Raw genomic sequence first — 10,113 nt, forward strand, 5'->3', positions numbered from 1 at the left:
AAATGTTACTTGGCTAATGCCACAGAAGACTTAGTGCCATCTTGACAGTTTGCCCAACCAACCTTGGGGAGATTGTCTCAACATCCCTTTCTATAACTTCTTAACCCTGCAGCTCCTGAGGACTTGCCACTTCTAGGACATTGACACCAAATTCAGGCACCTGCCAATCTCTGTCCTTTCTCAGTTTCTGGCAATCTCTTTTCTTTCCCTTATATTTTTTTCCTCAAAAGCACTTTCCCATAGCCACCACCTGGAGCGTACTTCCCCTCTGGAGCATAATATCTGGACAGAGTTTAGGCTTTTATTGTGGATAAGAAGATAGGCCAGTGATGGGTATTAAGGAGGGCACATATTGCATGGTGCACTGGGTGTTATATGCAAGCAATGAATCATGGAACATTACATCAAAAACTAGGGATGTACTGTATGGTGACTAACATAATATAATAAAAAAATATTATTAAAAAATATCTCTGAGTTGAAACACTATATATTTTTTCACACTGTAAGAAACATTTCCAAGACAATGAAATATGAAATGGTCAACAACTTGCTTGGAAGGGGCTGGAGACATGGGAAATACAAAGAGAACAAATGTAAAAAAAAAATTCAAAAAATTGTTCTGTCATATAAGTAAATCATAAATTTCAACTCAAATTAACAACAATTTATTTTGTACTTTCTGTATGCTAGCCAGACAAAAGAACATCATCATTAAGGGTACACAGGCTTACGTGAACAGGTTATGTTTAAAAGATCAAAAGATTGCCTAAGATGGTCAATGTGTGAGCCACAGCAAGTGGTGGTGGTGGGGTTTGTTGGTTGAACAATGGTTGGGGACTAGTCAGATCATAAGGGACTTTGAGTGCCTGAAGTTTGGTTATGATATTCTAAGCAACAAAGACTTGGGAAGATCATGTCTCTCTCTGTCTTTAAGAGAAGACCTTGGTCACAGAGTGGAGGATAAGGTGAGGCAGATGAAGAAGGGTGTGAGTCCAGTTACAAGGCTTTGCTTCTTGGGAGGTCGTGGAGCCAGTCTGCCACCAACATTCATTTCATTTGCAGGGCCTGAGGCAAGAATATGAATGGAGACCACCTCCCTACTTCTAGGACCCCACTCTACTAAGGTCTACTCCCTGTTCTTGACATTTCCTATGTGGGGCACTCACACAATGGCACCCGCATATCCAAGCTCCAGTTTGTGCCATCCCCCAGATGGCTCTTGAATCACAGTCAGATCCATGGGAACACGTGCCATACTGTCTGCTCTCTGAAGTGTATGCAGTTGTATAAGGGTATGCAAGCCCCCAAATATATTCTGGGCTATTCGGGCAGGGAACTCCAGGTCCCAGGTACCCAGAGTAGGATCAGGGACATGGGTTACAGATTGGCAAAATCCTTGGCCCTGTGGATTCCTTGCTTTTTCTCTGTAGGAGGTCCAGATGGGGCCCTTCTAAAGCACAGAGCCTCTAGCAGGGGCTCCAGTTGTCTGGATTTAAGGGAGATACCAGAGAAAGATCCAAAGTTTATTTTTAGGTATCCCCCATTTCCAATGTGTAGAGAGGCCACACAGAAAAATTGCACATGAGCGTGCCTGAGTATGGGTTAAAAAAAAAAAATGATGCTTCTGATGGAGGTCTGGATCCCATCACACTTTTCCCTGTTTGTGAAAAGATAATAGTAGAGAGAGAACAACAAAGATTCCATGCTCTTCTAGTAGACTAATTTCAGAAGGATTCCAGTTACTTCTTTCTACTTCTTTAACTGATCAAGGCTTTAGCAGACGGAATTTCTCTTTTATCTGTGTCCTGGATAAAAAGGTTTAAAGGGAGTCTCAGACTTCTTCCAGAATGCAGCAGACCCCAGTGTGCCAGCCCAATCCAGTCACCACATTCTCAAGGCAACACATTCCCTACCTTGATTCACACCCAGCAGCTCTTATTTCTCTTTGTAGAACCATTGCTTTAAGTGTCTACATAATGGTATGTGTGTGTTTGCACCATGTGCGTGTGTGAAAGACACACACACACACACACACACACACACACACACACGCACATCAAGGGTGAGAGGATAAAACAAACAGTGCTGTAAGAAAGAATTTCCCCCTTTAGCCTCCTCTCTCCATCAGTCCAGCAGGGACTGGAGCTGAGTTCTCCTGCCCCCACCATCACTACCCAGGCACCTGGACCAGTCCCTCGGCTTCTCCCTACTTTGGTTCCCCCTTTTCAAGATGCAGTAGCACATCAAATCAAATGAAATGTGAAGTGGGTTTTGAAAAGCAAAGGAAGTCAGGACTCTGAGAGTTGCCTTTAGGACTTCTATGACGGCCCCTTCTGTTTTTCTAATTCTAGCAGCTGAGTTGGGATGTGGGGATAGACATAGTGAGTGAGGGAAGACAAAATACGGGAGAGCTGAGCCCTGTTTGTTTTCTAGAAGAGACGATCCCTCCGGTACCGGGGTAGTCTTCTGTTTTTAGCCTCATGGGATCATGCCATGAAGTATTCTCAAGTCAGAGTAAATTCTGGAAAGTCTTTGAATCCTCTTTATTTTCCCCTCAACTAATCATCTCTCTGTGCAGGGATATCCTTCCCCTGTGGTTGTGTTTCTAGTGTTTGCCCCTGTGATTATCACCCAGGGCTGGGTTGTTAACATGATGTCCATTCTCCTGTACAAGGCAACCTCCAGCTAGTCCTGGGCTTTCTACACTTTCTACAGCATTCTCATTACAGATAGGGACTATGTGTTCTCCAGAGATTCTAGAGGGGGCAAATGCGCACTCAATATTCCCCCCAAAGGGTACTCCCCCAGTTTTTTTCTTCCGACTTAGTATGAGCCTCCCATTTTCGGAGGTAAGAAACCAAGCTCGTTCTTATCTTGGCCTTTGAAGTTGAGAATTCAAATTCTGCCTTCACAGTGTGCTATTTGTTACTGAGTTCTCCCGACCTCTCTGAACCTTAGTTCTCTCATCTGCAAAATCATTGTCATAAAATATATCTCACAGGGGTGTTGTGATGCTTCAAATAAATGGTATCGTTGCATATGAAGACACAAACAGTCATCTCCCAAATGCCTGGCACATTTCAATAAGTATGTTAATTTTTAATTTGGCCTTTTCTACCTCCTCATTTGCACCAAATTTATGGAGCGTGTTGGAGGGAGAAGCTATTTCTAGGGACACACAGTGTTTACGTATCTGAGGCCTTGTAAATTTCTGGGATTGATGGAAAAAACTGCCTGATTTGAGGGAGGAAAGACGTGGTGGATCTCAGGGAAGGAAAGGACACAGGAGCTCTTTGTCCTCAGCAGGCCGAAGCTTGACCCACTGTGACAGTGCTGCGAAGTGGGGACAGGGAGAAGCTAGGACTCTGGGAACTCATGGGGTCAAAAGTCCTCTTGAGAGAGCGGGATCACCCCCATGCAGGGCCAGGTGATCTCTGGAGGGACTTGAATCAGCAGCAGGCTGGGGTGATGGTGCAAGGCCAGCCCCATGTAATGGTAAAAGGCAGAGGTAGCTATGGACCCATCAGACGTCAGGATCACCTGCAGATGAAGGGGTCAGAAATCACCTCACGTCTCTGTCAGGGCTTTGGGATGTTTTAAAGTGGGTGGTAAGGGGAGATTACCAGACGTTCCACTAATTTGGCACTGGGGGCTCCTGACGAATTTCTTTAGGAAAAAGCAAAAGATGTATGATGCTAATTATACCTTAAAAGTGGGGGGGCGCCTGGGTGGCACAGCGGTTAAGCGTCTGCCTTCGGCTCAGGGCGTGATCCCGGCATTATGGGATCGAGCCCCACATCAGGCTCCTCTGCTGTGAGCCTGCTTCTTCCTCTCCCACTCCCCCTGCTTGTGTTCCCTCTCTCGCTGGCTGTCTCTATCTCTGTCGAATAAATCAATAAAATCTTTAAAAAAAAAAGTGGGGAGCGATTTGTTTCAGTGCTGTGGATTTGCTTGATTTTTTCTTTTGCCCCATATTTCAAGTTGTTTGTGTATATTTTTTTGCTCCCTTTTTGGTCTGTGTTCTTCTTATTTTCCACACAAAATAGTCATCGGACGGCCTGTCTGGCAGACAAATCAGATGGGGGAAACAGGACATGTTATTATTGTCAGTTACTACTTGTCTTTCACCAGGGTTGGTCATGGGTTATGACCTGGCTCTTAGCTCTTGCTGGGAAATTACCCTTGTAGACCACGTGGGCAGCTGTGCTCTGCTCCTCTCCCTTCTGGATCTCAGGGCCAAAGCATTTGGAGCAAATTCTTTTGTTCTTCATACGGAAACCATACTGTATCATTTATGCACTTTTCTCTATTAAGTTGCAAATGGCACTGTCCTATCAGGCATGCGCAGTGTTATCCTTAAATGTATGGAGTCTCTTAGGAAAGATAAATCTGAAACACAAATAAGTGGGGGTTTTTGTGAATAAATTACTAGGCCACAAATAATATTGGCTGGCAACAGAAGAAAGAATGCTTCCCCACAAATAAAATATCAATTGTTACCGTGGCAAGGCAGGGTGAGTCTTTGCTGCTGAGGGGCATACTGAATGCTTTTGTTTTGCAGTTGTTTCTAAAATGTAAGCATTTTCAAATCAGTGATAGAGCATTTGGTCCCAGGAGAATGTAAGAATTTCTAAAGATCGTCTCACTTTCCAAGGATAAATTGTTCAAAGGTGAAAAATCCTATCCTACATGTTGGGCTGGACAAGTTGGGCCATTTGAGAGGGACATAGACTTGATATTGACCCAAAAAACTCACCCAACTTGTTATATGACCTAGGTCAAGTCACAGAACCTCTTTGTCTCTTTCTTGTTGTTTTAACTTGTATCATTTTAGATTTTGGGTAGCCCAGGTCCTTTTCAGAAATCTACAAAGTCAGTTCCATTGGTGAGAGAGAGAAAACATTCTTGTAGGATTTCTACAGGCATCACTTTAGGCCTCTGGGTCCTAAAGTTTGGATGCCTCTGTCTTCTTTATCTTTATCAATGCTTGGGAATAGTTATAAAGAAGAGAAGACTTGCAGGCCCAAGTTCAAAGTCTCCTAGTACACATTGGCAGAACAGAGGGGGAACTATACCCCTTTCCTGCCATCCATGTTCACCTTCCTCTAATCCAGTGGTCCTCAAACAAGAGCACCCCTGGAGGGCTTGTAAGAGCAGATGGCTGAGCCCCACCCCTAGAGTTCCTGATTTGGGAGGGCTGGGCTGGGACCTGAGAATTTGCATTGCTAACTAGTTTCCAGGTAAGGCTGCTGCTGCTGGTCTTGGAACCCCACTTTGAGCACCATTGTTCTAATGCATTTGCACACCACATCCAGAGTAATTTTTAAGCATATAAAGTAGATCTTGCCACTTTCTTCCTTAAGATTCTTGAGTGTCTTTCCTCTGCGCTTAAAGTCAAATGCTTTTCTGTGCTTGCAAGGCCTTGATTGGTTACTTCGGTTCTGCTGACCTTCTCAGACTTGTCTTCTCTTGCTCCCAAAGGTCGGGCCCTCAGCCCTCCTTCCAGATAGCCCTTGAAAATGCAGAGATCTCTGTTCCCCCCCCACTTTAAGACCTCAAGCTCATTGTTTCTCCATTGCCTGTCTGATTCCTTCTCATCCTTCAGGTGCAATGGCGTCTCCTCCAGAAGATTCCACTGAGAGCACCATCTGTGCAGTTACCCCAGCTCACTAGTTACTCACCATCACAGTGCCTTTCTCCTCTGTAGCAGAGAGCACTATCTGAAATGAGAAGGTGAAACCATCTTTATTCAATTATTCATTATCTATCTCCACTGACTAGAGTATAAGGTCTGTGATGATGGGATCCTAGTGGGCTCACACTATGTCCCCACTGCCCGCAAGAGGTGCTTGACACACTATAGATGCTGGACTATTTTTTTTGGTACCAAGTTGTGGTCTAAACAAGGGGTCAGAATTACCCTCCCTGAGTTGGGTGGACTTTGGACTTCTGTGGCCTCTGTGGTGTGGATGGAGGTAGTCAATCATTGAGAATAAGCGAATCCTTGCTAATGTTCCAGCACGCTGGAAGCAGGACCAGCCCAGGGAGGCTAGGCTGCATAGTGGGGTCTTTGAACCCACGGTGATGCTCGTGCTGAGTTCCTGTCACACAAACCTGCCAGCCCAAAGCAGGGAGCCTCAGAGCAGCTCGATTAGCTCTTCTGCTCTCCAGGGTCAATCCCGTAGCCATGGTGTATCTTGGAGTCTGTATGGATTTTAGGAGGGGTGCTTAAAAGTCAGTGACAACCCTCAGGCCTCTCTGATAACCCTGGGAGAAGGAAGATTCCATCCTACTGGGCTGACTGTCTTGCTCTGGGCAAGAAGGCGGCCAGCATATGTGTTCACATCGGTCCCCAAATGGGACTCAGACTGGAGATCTGCACTTCATTCCAGGAGAGGAGAATGTATGAAAATTCAAAGCGGGAATGGGGCTCTTTGATTTTCTTTGACTTTAAACTGGTCTCCGTGTATCTGTTTGGTACCTTAACTGGTAATACTTTGAAGATGAAGATTCTGCAGTGTTCTTAGGTCCCCCACAAAACACAAACAAAAAAGTGATTCTCCCACCTAGGTGCCTTCAGAAATCTGTAGGATCCCAGAGACACTATTTGATATAATGGTGTGTAGCCTGGGACAGATAAAGTGATTTTAAATCAATTGTGTTAATAGCAAAGTCTCACATCAGAGAAACTGCTGAAAAACCATCCTATTTCCTAGCACTTGGCTCGCTTTGGATCAGACAAGTCTCATTCAGGCCTGAGAAAACACAGGTCTGAGTGTGGTCTGGGACTCTCCAGATAGGAACAGTCTAGCACCAAGAAAGAGTGAGAGAGAGGCTTCAGCTCACACTAGAAATAGGCCTGTTCCAGGAAGATGGTTATGTTTTTAGGTGATGGTCCTTTTAGAAAGAAAGTTCTAGTTTAGTCTATAAAAGTAATAGATAAACACGCATAGCTCCAGGGGGCACGGTTTGAATTGGAATCTATCCAAATGGCACCTCCAAGAACGTAATGATCAGGGTGACAGTGCTTCCAAGTTTGCCTATAATCCTGCAATGGTTAGTTGTATGTGTCAACTTGGTGGGGTAGGCGATGTCCAGATAGCTGGTAGAGCATTATTTCTGGATATGTCAGTGAGCTGTCTCTGGAAGAGATTAGCATTTAAACCAGTAGGCTGAGTAAAGATCATTCTCATCAATGTGGGTGGGTATCATCCAATCCATTGAAAGTCAGAATAGAGCCAAAAGGTGGAGGAAGGGAGGATTCTCTCTGCTTCAGCTCAGACATCTATTTTCTGCCCTCAGACATTGGTGCTCCTGGGTCTTGGGCTTTGACTCAGACCGGGACTTAATCATTGGTGCCCCGTCTCAAGCCTTCAGACTTGGAGTGCCTTACACCACTGCCTTACCTGGTTCTCCAGCTTGCAAAGGGCACATCATGGGACTTCTCAGCCTACGTAATCACGTGAGCCAATTTTTATAATAACTTTCCTCTTATATATCCATATGTATCCTGTTGGTTTTGTTTCTCTGGAGAACTCTACTACATGCCGGCATAATTTTTCATAATGTTCCTTTTCCTTCTTTGTGTCTCAGGAAAATATTAATGCCCCTTTCTCTCTCAAAAGTACTCCTGTTTGGACAATAGGCTATATTGTCTTCGTATAGATAATATATACCCACCCCTGTTTCAAGAGTTCCTAACTGGACCTTTACCTGGAAATCTCTAGAGCAGCGTATCCAATAGAACTTTCTGCAATGATGGAAATGCTGTGTCCTTGTGATATCTAATATTATAGAAACAAGATGCATGTGGCTTTTAAGCAATGGAAGAAGAACAGAATTTGAAATTTTATTTAATTTTAACTAATTTGACATTAAATGTAAATAGCCACATGTGACTGGTAGCTACCATATGCAACAGGACAACTCTGGAGTCTCTCTGTTTTAACCTCCAGACTTATGTCTCTGTCCCAGACCTCCCTGACTTGTTTTCTCCACCAGTACCACTTGTTTCCCTTGTAAGACTGGTAGCCTGGTCCACTGGCTCTCTGGTAGTCCCTGGAGACAAGCATATAGACCTGTCCATGCTAGGGATTTTAGTGCTGATCACTGGGGGTAAAACAGGGCATAGTAGGAATTCCAGCCACGGAGGAGTTACAATAATGAAAAGAGGCTGCAAGGGGAAGGGAGAGGGGAGAACAGAGGCAGGGCAAGCCTTGCCCTGTCCGAGACTCAGCACCAGGTCGTGGGAGTTTGAGAGAGATACGAGAAACAGCATCTTTCTGCTTACAACCTGGCAGGGATGATGCAACCTACTGTCAAGGGATCTCATAGCTGGCAGGGTAGGATGCCATGTTGTGCTTTCATTAGAAAGAAGAGGAAGGTTCAGTGGCCCGAAAATATAAATAATAGCCTCATCATCCGTTTTAGTGAGCTACAAGAAACGAATTCAGTCAGAATACAGTTTGGGCTTGTGCCTCTGAGGAAGAATCATCACGGCCTCTGGGAGCACACGAATTTGAAAGACGAGGTAGAACTAGACTCCGTCTCTTACAGATCTATGGCTCCCTTCCTGCTAAGCAGACCATTTTGGTGTGCAGGATTCAAATATTCTGAAAAGCAAAACTAGTGGGTGTTTATTTTCTTTTTCCTCTGTGCAATGTGAAGGCAATCATGAATGATGGCCAAGCTGTATTAGACCACAGTCCAGAGAAATCCCAGCCAGATGGACAATAGAGCATGCGGATCCAAGATGACTCTGACGTTGAGTGTCCACACCTCCCAATCTCCACACGTCCCCTCCTGTCCTTGGTAAATTCCTCCTGGAAGAATTGTTATTGCATCCTTCCCACCCTCCTCCTGCCAAAAACTGAAACAAACCAAAAAATCAGGTGGGGGACAAGTAGAGATAAGACCAGAGCAAAGCGCAGTAACGTGGGTCAAGAAACAGAACCGAGAGTTTTCTTTTTTCTATTATTTTGGTGTGTCTGGTTTGAGCTGAGGAGGAAGAGCCTGCTGAGGTCGGAGGAAAACACCTTGCCAGTGTGATAAACCCCACATGTGGGCATGGGAAAGGGGACACAAATAAACTCTGCTTTCTCCTTGAGTTTGATTCCTTTTAGCAAACCCAATTTGCTGAATGGAGGTGGGGAGGGTGGGGGAGAGAGTGGTACAATTTTGTTACCTGGACATTTTATTTTTTAAAAAAGGTTTTGGATAAAGCTACTAAGAGAATCCATGGACGAATGGATGAACAGAGTGTGGTATATCCCCATAATGGAATATTATTCAGCCTTAAATAGGAAGGAGAGTCTGACACCTGCTACAACATGGACGATCCTTGAATGAATTAAGCTAGTCACAAATAGACAAATACTGGATGATTCCACTTAGATGAGGTATCTAGTGTAGTCAAAAGTGGAGGGGGGGGGTTCCAGGGGCTGGAGGAAGGGGAGAATGAGGAGATATGGTTGAATGGGTATAGAAGTTCAGATTTGCAAGAGGAAAAGGTTCTAGAGATTGGCTACACAACCATGTGACTGTGTAAGCTCTATACTTGAAAGGCGTTTGATGGTAGGTTTCACATTAGGAATTTTTTTTTTTTACCACAATTTAAAAATCTGCTAAGAGATATGGTAGTTCCGAGTTTTTTTTGGCTTCTTAAAATTTGGTTGGTTCATTTAAAATTTTTAAACGAATAAGCAAAAGTTTATAGTGAGCTGGGTGCTATGATCCATTTTTCTTCCCCAAAAAATCTTGCTATGGAAAGGAGAAAGGTTTTTTATTTGTTTGTTTTTACCTAGTCATAAACCCATACAACCTTGAGGAAGAAAGAAAACATTTACTGAGCACCTACTATTTGCTTAGCATTGTGCCTAACCCTTTCATGAATGTTATTTCATATTTATAATAACTCTTCAGCTCAGTTTCTAAAAAAGGAAAGCCGACGGTCAAGAGAGGCTCAGTTATTTGCCTAAAGTCACACAGACAGTGATACTAGTAAGAATAACAGCAAGAAGAATATTGGATGGTTACTGAGTGCTTGCTATGTACCAGATATGATTGCAAGGACATTCACGTTTTACTCATTTATATGATAGAGGCTATATT

At 44.0% G+C, this 10,113-nt stretch overlaps 1 long non-coding RNA gene across 1 annotated transcript in view; it reads left to right on the top strand.

The window, feature by feature from the left end:
* The window catches only part of LOC117796969, a 119,822-nt gene extending 110,528 nt beyond the window's left edge, over window positions 1-9,294 (top strand). The window contains exons 2-3 of the long non-coding RNA XR_004621768.1: window positions 7,306-7,465; window positions 8,671-9,294. This is a non-coding gene — a long non-coding RNA (uncharacterized LOC117796969). The remainder of the gene's footprint in view (window positions 1-7,305; window positions 7,466-8,670) is intronic.
* The last annotated feature ends 819 nt before the right edge of the window (window positions 9,295-10,113 follow it).

The sequence above is a fragment of the Ailuropoda melanoleuca genome, chromosome 17 (genome assembly GCF_002007445.2).
Source record: "Ailuropoda melanoleuca isolate Jingjing chromosome 17, ASM200744v2, whole genome shotgun sequence".
NCBI classification, from domain to species: Eukaryota; Metazoa; Chordata; class Mammalia; order Carnivora; family Ursidae; genus Ailuropoda; species Ailuropoda melanoleuca.